Below are 13,906 nucleotides of genomic sequence, written 5' to 3' on the forward strand. Positions count from 1 at the left end.
ATGTATCTGCTATGCTTGGGAATTGTTCTCTACGGTTTTTCAGAAATATGAATGAAGGTGCACGCATATGGGCACACACAGACAACATACACATCACTCATATATACACATACACACCCCAGGAATTTCATAGTTTTCAGAAAGCAACAACACTCTGTGGCAACATTGTTTCTTCTTTACCATATCTCACTGATAAGATGGGATATGCACAGTATATCACAGAAACCAGGTTTGGCAGAAATGGCTTGGGACTGTGCTAACATTGTTTGCTCCATCTCCAAAGATGAGTTTTCGTGGAGTATCTTCAATGCAGAGAAAGGAGTAGCTTAAAACTTGAAAATTCTTCCACTCAACCTTAGTACTTTGGTGTTCAGGTGAACACACTGACAATTTGGGCAGCTTCCACCATCCTGGTACTTCAAAGAGAACAGGTTTAAATGAGACTCAGGACACGTCTTGCTAATAATGATCCAATTGCCACTGTGACCACAATACAGTGAGTTAGGACATGGAGAAAATCCAGAGCCACTAATTTTTCCCATTTTCCAGTAGAATCATCATTTTATCTGTACATTGGCCAAGAAAATAAGATCCAAGGCATGCAATGCACAACAGTTAACCATACCTGCTGTTACCCATAAAATGTTTTCTTTTAAACTTTGCCCCTAGACTCAGACATCTCTCTCCAAAAGGGGAGAGACAGCGATGTCCAAAAAACCCTGGCGAGGGGAATGGGCTTCAGGGCTGGAGAGCAGGCAGCAAGGCGTCTAGGTCCATGGGAACAGCTGACATTGGCCAGGCAGGGTCAGTGGACTCACCCTGTTCATATGGCCTTTGTGGCCCGGCCTGGCCCAACCTGGACATTTTCTTACACTGTATCAACTGAAGCTCTGCCAGATTCAGCGGGGCCTGTGACCTGTTTTCAAGCATCATCAACTAACAGGTGATCTTTTCTTTAGACCACTCAATCAATATTTTCTTAACAGGACTTTAAGATCTTTGTAAAATTTAATATTATTTATCCGTACATTTAATGATCTGCGGCGAGGGTGAGCAACAGGTTAAGATATCTACAGTAATGTGTTTATCAAAGGTGGGGTTAGTATTTTGCTTGGGGAGATTGTTTCTTTGAAGATATAATTTGAGGAGTTTCTAGTGAAAACATGCATAAAGATCTGAATTTTACACTACATGAAGTTCCACAATTAGAGTTAATAATAATCACTCCTTTAACTTAGCAAGCCTATTCTCTTAACTTATCATTAAGGGTTCAAGTCAACATTTATTAAGCACTACTAGCCTCAAAGAATATATAGTCTAGTCTATATAGAGAGATCGAAAGTTAACCGGGTAAATTCAATATAATGTCAAAATGTTATAAGAATAACAGCAATAATAGGCACCAAGCTAAGCACTTTACATATATTATCTTTAGTTTTTCTGTTTTGGCAAAATAAATAGTAGTTTCACCACCCGACAGATAAGGAAACCAAGGCTGGTGGAGATCAAATAATTTGCCTGAGCTTATTTAGACAATGGATCAAAAGACTAGAATTGAAATCAAATCTGTCCAACTCTATACCGTCATCTTCCCACCAACCTGCAAAATCTCTCCAAGGGTAGGACAGAAGTATTAACAAGAGTTATGGGAGTAGAGAGGACTACTTAGTTCAACATGGTAGGGAATAGATAAGACTTTTAGCACAAAGTTTTTCTTAGGTGAGAATAATTTTCTGTGTGAAGACAAGATGGGAAAACAAGAATAAGACTTACCAGAAATCCAGGAGTGAAAAAGTGGTAAGGGGAACCTGAAGTGGTATGGTTGGAAGCCAAAGTGTGGGAGATAAGGCTGGACGTGAGGCAGGGGCTGGGCTAGGAAGGCCTTGGGCTGAAAACGTGGACCTCATCCTGTAAACAATGAGAAAGTGCCAATTTGGCTCTGGGGGAGGCAGGGTAGATTATAGAAATGATGACAGATAGAAGAGACAGATTTGAGAAATATTTAGGTCAATTAGTAGGGTCTGGTGACTACCTGTGTCTAGGCTATTAGAAAGGTGAGTTAAGGAAAACTCACAGACTTCTGGATTGGATGACAGCACAAGTGATGGCACCATCATCATCTGAGACAGAACTCAGGAGTAGAACTAGCTCTGGGGCCCTAATATCATCTGCTTGCATCTGAATAAACATTAAGCCAGATTGGGGTGGGGGTGGTAGTGTTGAGGAGAGAAATTTAGAGCATGAAGTGTTTCCTTGGAGTTGTCCCATGAATAAAAGAGGAAATCTGGGATGGAGAATAAGATTCAGGAAAGGGAGAAAAGTATCAGAGGCCAGACACCTCCAACACAGCTGTTGCCAAATGACATAGTATTATCTTGATGGAATCAGAAGGAAACCAAGAATCCTGACTCCTAGTCCATAATTTCTTCATTTTTTGTCAATTCTTTATACTTTGATAAGACAAAATAAGGTAGAGACAGAATATTATTATAAGGTAGAGAAAGAATATTATTTCCCCGCTTCATATCAAGTATCTCTATTTTCCCCATTTCATGACATTTAAAATTGTGTTTTAAAAAAATAAAAGTGATACATGCACATTAAAAAACATTCAAAACAAAACTTTAGTCTTCCTTTCCATACTCCAAGCCCTCACTCTCTTTATCTGTTCGTTTGTTGTGCATATCTTTCCCATTAAGTTCTCAAACAAATGCATGATAGATGCTTTGAAGTTTTTATCTGTTAATTTCAATATCTGCATCATCTTGAGTTTGGTTTGAATTAACTGCTTTTTTCCCCTGTTTCTTTATCTATATAGTGATTCACCCTGCCCCTAGTTCTACTGCTATAACTGTCATATAACATTGTATTAGTTTAAAGTATACAACATAATAATTTGATATATGTTATATGGTGATTTTTGATAGGACATTGGACATCATGGTTAATATGTTATATAGGGACTCTAGATTCTGTACAATAATTTTTGTTGTAGCAAAGTTAACTTAGCTGAACACAAACACTAAATCGTCTCCTATGATGGGTAGAAGATAAGTTCTCTGCTCAGTAATTTCAGCTTCTAGCTGCTGCTTTTTCACCAGTCCGCTTGGGATCTTTCCTTCTCACGTATAGTTTAGCAGCTAGCCAAGGATTTTTGCCATTTTGTATACAGATTGTGGGGTTTACTATCTCTGTAGCTTCCTTCCATCTGAGATTCCCTCCTGACTTTCTGGCTGTTCTGCTAGTATCCACCTCTGCCTTCTAACACTCACTACAATAAGGCTGTGACTGTTTGCCACTTAAGTTAGGTGTATTTGGAAGTGCCTGTAGGTACAAACCCACAAACTTCAAACCTTTCCATTTTAGTTTGTCTTTTAAGGGTAGAGTCTGCTTTAGATTCTGCATGATTTTGTTTGTTCTCCATTAGATGGTTTTTAAAAGTATTTGGTGTAGATTTTATAAATGTTTTCTACAGCAGGATTAGTGTAATCAAGCTACTTCACCAGTCATGGAAATTGCTTTATCCTTTTTAACAGCTACATCATTACTATGGTATGACTATACCATAACTTATTTAACAAATCCCCAATGGGCATTTTATATTAGTATCTCTCTTGGTAACAGTAAAAGAATCTTTGTTTCCAAAGCTGTCTGGACTAGATGGCTGAAATGTAGTGGTCAGCAAATAGGCTTCAGAAATGGGAGTTTAGCTCCTGCTTCATGCCTTAATAGGTGTGTGAATTTGGGTAAGTCACATAACTTTCCTGAATCTCACTTTCCTCATCTATAAAACAGGCAAACAACAACAACAACAACAAAAACTTTCCTTTTAATATTATCAATGTATATAAAGCACAGTGCTCAGCACATAGAAAGAGTTCAATAGAGTGTCCTCCTCCCCAAGAATAAGAACAGGATCAAGGAGAGGGCAGAACTGAGGTTAAGATGAATAGTACAGGGCAACTGGGGACAAGAGAGCTCAGCTGGAATGGGAGGTCACAAGGGAAAGGTGAAAGAAAAGAGGAGAGAAGAAAAAAAGAGAGGCCAAAAATAATATGTCTTTGTACAAAGTAAGATTCCATCAAACACTTTTCTTGTTCAGAACTACTTTAGTCAACACTTGTGAAACAGGCGAAGTCCCTGCCCACGACCCTTTCACTTTTAGCACTCCTCTGAACCTTCTGAGCTCCTACCAGCCTGGTACCTGAGTTCTAACTAAGAATTTTTTTCAGGGAGTGTACTAGCCAGCAGCCCTCCTAAAGCTTCCCTCAACCCCAGGAAGATGATCCTTACAAATACAGTAATGCTTGCACTATAAGGGACTCCAGAGTAAAGAAAGAAGAAGGGGCGTAAAAGAGCAGGATGCCTCGGAAAGAGGCATTTCAATTTATCAAGAAAATATCTCCTGTTTTCCCTCTCCGAAAAACATTGCTTAAGTGGTCTGCATGACAGTTAAAAAGGAACGCCCCAAGCTGCTTCTGCAGGAGAGGATGGGATTTGAGGCCAGTATCTAAGCATACTTCTTTCTGCTTGATGGGAACAATCTACTTCTAGCTTGGGTCCCATTCTCACAGGGGTGCAGAGCACAAAGGCGGCAAGCAAGGCTACCTGAGTAGAGAAGCCACAATCAACCAACCCCAGCCACCTCTCAGAGCCAGTGGCAGTGAGAAGAGCCTTCTGCCACACTGATGAAGGAGGCTTTACCTGATGACTCTGAACAAGTACGTAAACAGGGATTGCTTTCAAATGAAAAAACACCAGCTCCAGGCAGAAAGGCGTATCCTGGAACAGTATGAGATCCTCAAGAGAGGATTAGCATAAAAACTCCTTGGGAAAGGAAAACATCTTAAGAAACTGCAGTAAAAACAGGAATCTCAAGTCTACGGTCATGCCACCTGAAAACGCTTGATCTCATCTGATCTCGAAAGCTAAGCAGGGTTGGGCCTGGTTAGTACTTGGATGGGAGTCCACTGAAGAAGACCGGGTGCCATAGGCTTTAAACAAACAAACAAACAAACAAAAAACCCCCAGGAATCTGAGCAACAGGAACCCAAGGAGAAGGGGTAGTGGTCTCTCCCAGAAAATACTGATCTCTTGGTGTGGGGCCTCCTCTCTCCAGCGCAATCCCATCTGTGTCCTTTGGAAAGAACTGGACCTTGATGTAAAGAATGGAAACATTAATGAATGCCTATAATGGTTGAGAATCCCTCTGAAATCAAAAAGAATGTTTCCTACTGGCCGGAGAAAGAGACACATAAGAGGGCTGCAGACAAATTAGTGTTCCTCACTGCAACAGAACCCAGCAGCAGGAGGATGGCCACTGAGCGAGAGGATCAGCTCTGACCAGACGGGGGCCAACCAGGGGCAACTGAAATAACACGTTAATTTCCGGAGGAGGGTAAGCGGTGGAGACTCGGAGCACTGATATTTAAAGTCCAGGCAAAGCCTGGAGCACCCTGATATACATCTCATTATACCCAGATAAATTCTATGGCCTGTTCATGAACTATAGAATGGATTCTTGAATTCTCACCTAATCTTCTGGCTTTCCTCACGGTTTCAGTTAAGAAACCACTTCTGGGATCACCAACAGAAATACTGAAGCTAGGCTAGCCCACTGTGAGGACCATTTGTCATTCTGACAGGTAGCCAAGAAACTGAATCCTGTCCCCACATCAGGGAACTCTCTGCCTATAAGCTAAATGGAAGCTGGACATGCATACCCATTCCCCACATCCCAAGGGTTCTGCTTGTTACACTGACGGTGCCTGTCACCTGCCCTGGCCTGGAAATTCAGAGACAGTCACACACTTCCTATTGTTTAACCTGTACCTAGAATACATCATATGAAAAACGGGTTAGACTCAGAGAAAGGAGTAAAAATTGGTGGAAGAAATATATTAATGACTTAACAAATGCAGATACATCTTACTAGCAGAAAGCAGCAATGATTTAAAATGACTTTTAACGAAAGTGAAAGAAGAAAGTGCCAAAGAAGGACTGCATTTAAACATCAAGAAGACATAAATCATGACTACAGAAGAAGCACACGACTTTAATACAGACAATGAAGACATTGAACTTGTTAAAGATTTTGCTTATCTTAGTTCAGTCATCAATTCAAATGGAGACTGCAGCCAAGAAATAAAGAGAAAGCTGACACTCAGAAAGGCAGCAATGGACGAATTAGGAAAGATCATCAAAAGCAAAGATGTGTCAGTAGAGACCAAGGTTAAGATCATCTACACCCTCATATTCCCAATTACTCTGTACAGACTTGAAAGTTGGACAAAAAATTGATTCACTTGAAATATGGTGTTGGAGGAGAGCTCTACGGATACCCTGGGCTGCCAGAAAGATGAACAGGTGGGTTCTAGAGCAAATTAAGCCTAAAACATTGCTGGAGGCAAAAATGACAAAACTGAGGCTGTCCTAATTCAGGCACATTAAAAGAAGGCAGGGTTCTTTGGAAAAGACATGCTGAGAAAAATAGAAGGCAGTAGGAAAAGAGGAAGATCAAATATGATATGGACTGACTCCACAAAAGAAGCAATGAGCCTGAGTCTGCAGGAGCTGAGCATGGCCGTTATGGACATCACTCATTCATAGGTTGGCCAAGAGTCAGAGCAGACTCGACATAATACACACATACAGAAACAAAGAAGCACGACTGTGCTGGAATAGCTGTTTTAAGGTAAAACTTCCATATTAGCTGTGACACAACCAACATCACAACCATCATCTTTTTTTAACCAACAAAAATATTTACAGTTTTCCTTGTTCCACTTGCAGCTCGGTCCCTTCCCCTCCACCTTCATCTGTAGAGGTAGAAAAAGAAAATATCACAATAACGAGGAGGAAATAACTGGCCATTGTTTCCGCCTTTTACAGTCAGATATTTCATGGGATTTGCCCGCAACACATAACAGCACATTTGTGATGCCGATAACCTAAGACTTTAAACTATATTACAAACTGATTACCGTCCAGAGCCTAAAGCTAAGGTTTACAAGCCTGTTCTGCCTTCCTTCAGGCCCTCCATGCTTATAAATGACACCTTCCAGTGTCTTAAAGTATGAGAGGCAGCTAGCCCCAAATTCTCAGGCTGCTAATGGTTTCACATAAAATGAGCTCCTACAATTTTATTACCACCCTGGTGCGAATTTGCAGGTGAGGGGCCACCAGGGAAAGGATGAGGATATGTCTCTCACTCCTGGCCTCCTGACTTTTCCAAGTACAAGGAACTTTTCCACTCCATATTTCAAATGATTGCTCCAACTCCCAAGGCTGCTGATTAAGCCAAACAGGCTCTACTATGTTACTTAGAGCAAGAGGAAGCTAGCCATCAAATCCCTCTCTCAGGAGAGTGAGGGGATGTGAATTTGCCTCCTAACTTTATACCTATAAAGCTGATTAAGCAACTCATCTTTGATATTTTGACATATAGATTTAGTGGGTATCAGTACACTTGCATGTTGAATAGTAACTACTGGAAAATGTTAAATTTCACATTCACATTCAGCCAGATATGATTTTTGTATATATGAGGCATGATATATATATCGCACAACACAAAGATTGTTGTACTTGGAAAAGTGATCATGTTGGCATACAAGTATAAATACCCTGATAGGTTCTGTAAACTGCATGATTCAGTAACCCCTGCATTTATATTAAGTTTTAACAACATATAGCATGCCAAACACAGCATCAATGCGCTGCTTTTGAAAGAACTCTAAGAAATCTATAAAGTAGGACAGATTACCAGAAAACACATGAAATTTACATGTTCAGGTATATCTAACTTTGTGCGACTATTTTCTTATGCTTTCAAGTGAATTATGGCAAGCCAAATAAATAAATAGACAATATATCTAAAAATATTTGTAACATTATTTCTCCTGGTGGGGGACAACCTAAAACTATATATACTAAAAAATTTCTCAATTTTCAAAAGCAGTTGACTAATAAATAATGAACACTTTGTAAAGGGATGTCTTTTGGTATCTTTTGAAAACAGAAAAGACAAATTAACTTTTAAATGTCAAACATGCGAAAAACAGTTCAATATGGCAGACTAATTTAAAAACTTTTTAAATTTTTCAAATTCAAATAAAACAAAATTCCTTATAAATAGCTTACATTTAAAAAGCCTTCAAAAACAACAAAACTGAACTTAAAACTCACACATAAATAGTTTTCCTTTTAAGACCAAGGATCTCCTAAGATCATTTGTCATGGGCTTAGAAGCGGTGAAAACTAAACCAGCTGCCAAAAATTATTTACTTTGTAGCACAAACGACTAAGGATATAACACCCACTAAGTGACCTGCAGAGAAAATGCAAGGTTAATTTATTCTGCATGTTTTCAGTTTTGCTTTCTGTCGAAATAATACTCATCACCACATTGGATTTTTTCTTCATGCATTTCATCTTAATAATATGGCAAAGGAAGAAACACAGGGGGGAAAGTGGGAGTGGCAAGAAACAAACAAGATTTATCAGTCAGAAATTCAAGATTAACCCATTCTTTAAGAATAAAGCTATGATAAAGTACACCGTGAATTTTTTTTCCTCTCAAAAGTGTAAGACTAAAGATTGGAATTATTACATTTGCTATATTCAGAACATATTTGTATGTATATAATATCTTTTGGATCTTTTCAGATTCAAAAGCACCAGCAAAAGGCAGAGCCAGAGTGAATGCAGTGAGCTGAAGCTTTGAGCACCAAGCCCTCTGGTGTCAGATAAGCCAGAACTGTAGACAGTCCTGCAAGTGTAGCAACAACAGGGCCCGGCTTGTTAGTCCTAAAAAAAATACAGTATAAGTTCTTTGTAACTGAAGCTCTGGAATGTCATCTGTCTTAAATTACATCCACCTGGGATTATGTTCCAATGGCCAATATGGGCAGATTACTGGAACTTGAAAACCTCACTTTTTTGGTAATTGACATTTAAACTGTTTGAAGTTTCTCATTAAGGCCTCTTAAGAAATTAACTGCAGATGTAGGAAACTAAGTGTATAGTGCTCAGAGAAATGAAGTCACCTGAAGGCTCCAAATAACTAGAAGTATTTAAATGTAGTAAGTGCATTAGAAGGAAAGGATGAACTAGCCTGCCCCAGAGGCTGCAGTTTTATCACCTTTTCTCTATTCCAATTAGGTTTCCCAGCACATTGTGAATGTAATTAAATGAAAAGAGGAAGGCAAGACGTTGGAATGACATGGGTCTACCACCCAGATCAGTGTATAGAGTGAAGAACTACCTTGATGCAGAGTTCGAGAGAGATTAAACATCTCCACGGCCTCTCTGTTGCCAACAGGATGTAAATGGAGGCCCTGTCCTGTCTGGTGCCAACCACCCGCTCAGCATCATGTTCAGCCCCTCTGCCACTAGGCGCCCTACATTCCACAATGACCAGCTCATAACTCCCCTACCATGCCTTTGCACAGGCAATGTCCTCAGCCAGGAATGCCCTTCCCTCTCCTGCTCAGAGGTCACCAACTCTGTGAATACTCCCCATGCCCTTTGAAAGTCACTCCCACCTCTGGTTTACCACTCCCCATGATATATTCTGTTTAGTCAACATTTATTGAGAATCCATCACTGGCCAAGGCACTATGTTGACTACTTGAAGAATAAGATACAATAATGGTAGAATTACTCCCTTCGGACTCTCATCCCCTGACCCAGCCACCTTACACTGCATGCATGAGATGTACCAAATAAAGCACCTCCAGGTACCCAGCCCAGAAAAGACCCTCAGTGTCAGAGGGGTGTAGACTTATCAGGGAGATTACTTCCTAAGTTATACAATGTATAGTCACTAAGCTGTACACCTTAAACTAATATAATATTGTATGTCAACTGTAATTTTACTTTTTAAAAATGTATTAAAAAAAGAAAATAAAATCCTCGGAAATTTTCTTCCCTTCCCACTTCTAGGAGATGTCTAGTAAGGGCGTAATATTCATTCTTTTCAGGAGAATACATAAATGAATGACCAAATAATAAAAATAAATGTTATAGGTACCTCTTACTTAAAAACAATACCATTGGTAGGTTTTAGAATTTCTTGTTGTAAAAAAAATTCTATGAAGTAAATACTTTTCCCATTTACCTCCATAACAACATTAATAATGAGTCCTGCGAGAAAAGTTTTCTCCTTACTAAATAAAAACCAAATTTAAAACATTAAAAAAGAGAGAGAGAAAACCACATCAAGCAGTAAACCATATGGTTGTGAAGATAAAAAGATAAGTTTCTTATCCCTCATTAACAACAATCCAGGAAATATTAATATTTTTACTAATTCCTCAAAAACAGTATACTAATTAGCAAAATGCACCTGTGTCAACAATCTTGTTTTTATCTTTAAAAGTCGTTTCTTCAGCTGATGCCTGGGGTCCTCATTTAGCACATTAAATGTTTGCAGAACCTAAAAACTGCTCATCACTGCCGGTCACTGGCTAGTTGCTAACGCTTAGCAGTTCCCACACACAACAGAATGTGTGGAGCCATCCATCTGGTTTCAGAAACTCTCTAGTTAACAGTTCCACCCAGACAGAAATGAGGAAACATGGTCCCTTGTCCTCAAGCAGAGCACAGCCCAACAGGCATCAGACCAAGAGCAGAACTCTGCCTCAAATTGGCCAGCGGGTTCATTAACTAATTCTTGATAGAGAAGACGTGAGAGTAGAGAGGCTCTTCTCCAACAGCAGCTCCATCACCCCCGTGTGGGCCACAGGAGTTTACAGTCAGGAGTCCACACCCTCTATGGCACCTCCCGTTGGTGTAATAACCAGAGTGTCTGGGATGATGAGGGGTGAGGAAAAAACAGGAAAGAAAATTTCAGAATGAAAGTGAATATTGTTTCTGATCTTGCTAAGATTCCTGTTGAACTGAAAGATAGTGACTTTTTTAACCTTCCAGATGCTAAATTGAGGGAAATAAGTGTGTTCAACACAAGAGAAATTCTGAAATAAACGAAATGTACCTGGGACAGAAACACTGGCTGGGAGGAGCCGACAACCACATGGACTGGGATTGCTCGCGTTCTCCTGGTGACACCTCAGGGCTGGTGTAAAGCCACGCTCTGCCATTAAGACATCCCCCTCGACCCACAGCTCATTTGGGTAAACAGATAATGTAGACAAGGGGTGGACAGAAGACACCCCTTTATGTTTTCAAAAACTCTTTCACGAAAAGGAGAACATTGAGGAATCTGAAAACAGCCCTGGACTGTGTTCAAAAACTCAAGCCAAGAAAGAACCTTCAGATTTGACATCTTAAATTAGCAGGAATGTTTAGACAAATCTATAATCTAGGAAAACATACATACACCCACACTCACGCATAAAAAGTTGCCTTTCCACCCTCTCGTGTCACTGAATAATTGAGTCATGAATTCTGTTTGTTGTGACCATATGATGATTTTTTCTTTTTCAGACTTTTTAAAATATGTGTCAGGCACTGTGCTGGGCACAGGCATAAAGGGGTGGACATGTTGCTTCTAGTCTAGTGGAGGAGGCCAAGTATAACAGGGAAATGCACCCATTCGTGTCACATGATTAAACCGCAAGTGTAATGAATAGAATGCTCTGGGGGAGGAAAAGTGGGGTGGGAGGGATGACATCCCCCTCTCTGAGGAGGTGGCTTTTATGTATTTATCTTACAGTAGTGCCCCTTATCCTTATTTTGTTTCCATGGTTTCAGTTACCCATGGTGAACCACAGTTAGAAAATATTAAATAGAAAATTCCATAAATAAACAATTCATTTAAAGCTTTACATTTGTGTACTGTTCTGAGTAGCACAATGAAGTTCCACACCATCCCACTCTATTCCACGCAGGGCATGAATCATCCCTTTGTCCAGCATATCCAGGCTACCTGACTGTTAGTCACTTAGTAGTTGTCTCAGTTATTGGATCAACTTTGTGGTACTGCAGCGTTTGTGTTCGAGTAACCCTGATAGTAGCCTTACGCTACGTCATAGTGCCCGCGTCATTCATCTCACCTCGTCTCATTGCGCAGGCATTCTATCACCTCATAGCATCACAAGAAGGGTGAGTACAATATAATATTTTGAGATCACATTCTCATAATTTTTATTACTGTATACTGTTATAATTGTTCTATTTGATTAATCATTGTTGTTAGTTTCTTATTGTGCCTAATTGATAAATTAATCTTTATCATGGGGATGTATCTATAGGAAATAGTATATGTAGGGTTCAGTAACACTTGTGGGCATCCATTGGGGGTCTTGAAACATATCCCCCACGGATAAGGGAGGGTTACTATATTTCTTTTTTTACAACCACTGAGTATTGGTGTTTTTATGAGCCAGGCACCATGCCCAGCATTCAGGGCATCATCTCATTTATGTCTAACCACTCTCTGTGGTATCGTGAACCCTTTTTACAGTTGAGGAAACTAAAGTGACCTGGCCAGTAAGTGGCAGGGCCAGGGCTTGGGCTGAGGTCTGTGTGAACTTGGGGAAGTGTCTGAACCCCGCTGAGCCTCGAAACTCATGATCTTTGCCTTCTTTGCTTTAGGAAACAAGAGAAGGCCCATGATACCAGGGTGAATGGAGTGTGCGAAAAGGATAGGAGGAGGTGAGATGTAAGAAGTACATGGGCCATGACTAGACGCACCCTGGAAGGCCAAGGGAAGGTGCTTTAAGGATGCTAAGCAGAGAAGTGAAATGAACTGATTATGTATTTAAGAGTGTTTTGGAGGAAAACACAATGAGATACCACCTCACACCCACTAGGATGGCTACAATAAAAACAATGGAAAATAACACATGTTGGTGAGGATGCAGAGAAATTGGCATTGCCAATGTAATGTAAGTTGGTACAGCCACTGTGGAAAAGAGCTTGGTGGTTGCTCAAAAAGTTAAACATAGAATTATCATATGACCCAGCATTCCATTCCTGGGTACACACCCCAAAAATCTGACAACAGATAATCAAATATTTGTGCATGAATGTTCAAAATAGCACCATTCGCAACTGCTACAGGGTGGAAACCACCCTGTCAGCTGATGAACGGATAAACAGAATATATAATATACCACAATGAAATACTATTCAGCCATAAAAGGGAATGAAATACTAATAGAGACTACAATATGGATGAACCTTGAAAACACTATGCTAGGTGAAATGAGCCAGGACACAAAAGGCCACATAGTGTATGATTCTATTTGTATGAAATATCCAGAATAGGTAGATACAGAGAGACAAAGAGCAGACCAGTGGTTGCCAGTGGCTGGGAAGAGAAGGGAAAGGGAGAGACTGCCAACAAGTGCAGGGTTTAGCTTTGGGATGATGAAAATGTTTTGGAACTAGATAGAAGTCATAGCTGCACATCATCATAAATGTATTAAATTGTATACTTTAAAATGATAAATTTTATGTTATGTGAATTTTACCTTAATTAAAAAAAAATGGTTTGGAGGAGTACAAGTAGATGTAAAAGACCCTTTTTCACAAGGTCCAGATGAGAGATGACCTCTAGGGTGGTGGCAGTGGAGACAAAGTGAAAGGGAAAGAACCAAGAGATATTTTTGGAGCCAAACCCAATAAGTCTTGATAACAGAATATGCATAATATCTTTGCAGGCAGCATGTAAAAGGTGAGGCAGGCAGCCGATTAGACAACTACTCCAAGAGCTCACACTTGAATCGAGGAGAATGAGTGTGTTAAGCATAATAATGGCTTCCCAAGATGTCCACATCCCCCAGAACTGTGAATATGTCAGGTTACATGGCAAGTGTTATTAAAGTTGCAGATGAAATTAAGGTTGGTAATCAGTTGCCCTTGGGATGGGGAGAGTAACCTGGATTTTTCAGGTGGGTTCAATAAAATCACAACTGTTCTTATAAGTGGAAGAGGAAGC

General features: G+C 40.0%; 1 protein-coding gene and 1 pseudogene across 1 annotated transcript in view; one reads left to right on the forward strand and one right to left on the reverse strand.

Annotated features, from left to right (window-relative positions):
• The window catches only part of CLYBL (citramalyl-CoA lyase), a 208,732-nt gene that overhangs the window by 180,160 nt on the left and 14,666 nt on the right, over positions 1-13,906 (reverse strand). The gene's annotated exons all lie outside the window — the stretch shown is intronic.
• LOC118609534 lies at positions 4,879-4,996 on the forward strand (annotated as a pseudogene).

Source organism: Rousettus aegyptiacus, unplaced genomic scaffold (genome assembly GCF_014176215.1).
Source record: "Rousettus aegyptiacus isolate mRouAeg1 unplaced genomic scaffold, mRouAeg1.p scaffold_m13_p_11, whole genome shotgun sequence".
Classification (NCBI taxonomy): Eukaryota; Metazoa; Chordata; class Mammalia; order Chiroptera; family Pteropodidae; genus Rousettus; species Rousettus aegyptiacus.